The sequence below is a fragment of the Castor canadensis genome, chromosome 2 (assembly GCF_047511655.1).
Source record: "Castor canadensis chromosome 2, mCasCan1.hap1v2, whole genome shotgun sequence".
Lineage (NCBI taxonomy): Eukaryota > Metazoa > Chordata > Mammalia > Rodentia > Castoridae > Castor > Castor canadensis.
This window is the reverse complement of record NC_133387.1, coordinates 111022517-111023437: the sequence shown is the minus strand read 5'-3', so window position 1 is coordinate 111023437 and position 921 is coordinate 111022517. Positions and strand designations below refer to the sequence as shown.

General features: G+C 39.1%; 1 non-coding gene across 1 annotated transcript; it reads right to left on the bottom strand.

Moving 5' to 3' along the window:
- Positions 1 to 432: 432 nt before the first annotated feature.
- On the bottom strand, positions 433 to 534 carry LOC141421188 (small nucleolar RNA U13). Its single transcript, XR_012445845.1, has one exon. It is a non-coding gene; the product is annotated as a small nucleolar RNA U13 (small nucleolar RNA).
- Between the last annotated feature and the right edge of the window lie 387 nt (positions 535 to 921).

Sequence of the window (921 nt, the reverse complement as noted above, 5' to 3'; positions counted from 1 at the left end):
GGAACACTGGATCGGCAGATAATTCCCCTGTTCAGTACAATTTTTCTCATCTCCCCACTGCACTTTTATGGGTGAATCATGATTACTTTGGAAGGCAGTGTACATTCTATTTTCCTCATGTTGAATTCTGAATTTGGCAAGGTTTGCTGTTGGAGGAATTTCCAGTGATCTAAGTTGATTTCTTTAGTTGCTGAATCTTCCAAATGCTCCCATAGCTAAAACTTTCATGTTGGGCTGTCTATTGACCTTTATTTGTTGTGGTCCCATGTCGTTGTCTGCTGTGTCCAAGTGTCTTTGTTCCCCACCTTCTGACAAACCTCTTCTGTGTCCTTTGAGATCATGCTTCTGTACACAAAAGAGATCATAAACTTGCTTACTCGGTATAGAAGTAATGTCACAAGGAGATAACTTGTCATCATCCATTTTTTTTCACGTCAGAAGGGTAATGTGCCCACGTCGTAACAAGATTTGAGGATAGCACATGTCACGCAGAGGTGTGAACACCCAATCATCATACTCATGAACCAAACTTTTGCATTCCTGATTTTATTGATTTGAGTTTTTTCTCTCCTCATTTTAGTCAGGTTTGCCAGGGGTATATCAATCTTGTTTATTTTTTCATTGAACCAACCTTTCACATGTTGAAATAAAAAAAAAACTTGCAGATTTCTCTGTTTATTTTATGCAGAAGTAGGAAAATCCAGTCATCCGGGTCAGGTTGCTGAAGAAACATATGTCCTTCTTGCACAGAGCAACTCTTCATTTCACTATTAAACTGTGTTATATGCTGAAATGACCCTCAGAACACCTGGGACTAGATTTGGGATGTTCTGTAACAGAGCATAGAACAGACTCTGAAATTTGAATCTCTTTTCCACAGCACTATGCCATTTTAAGTTCACATCAACAGGACAGAAGGAC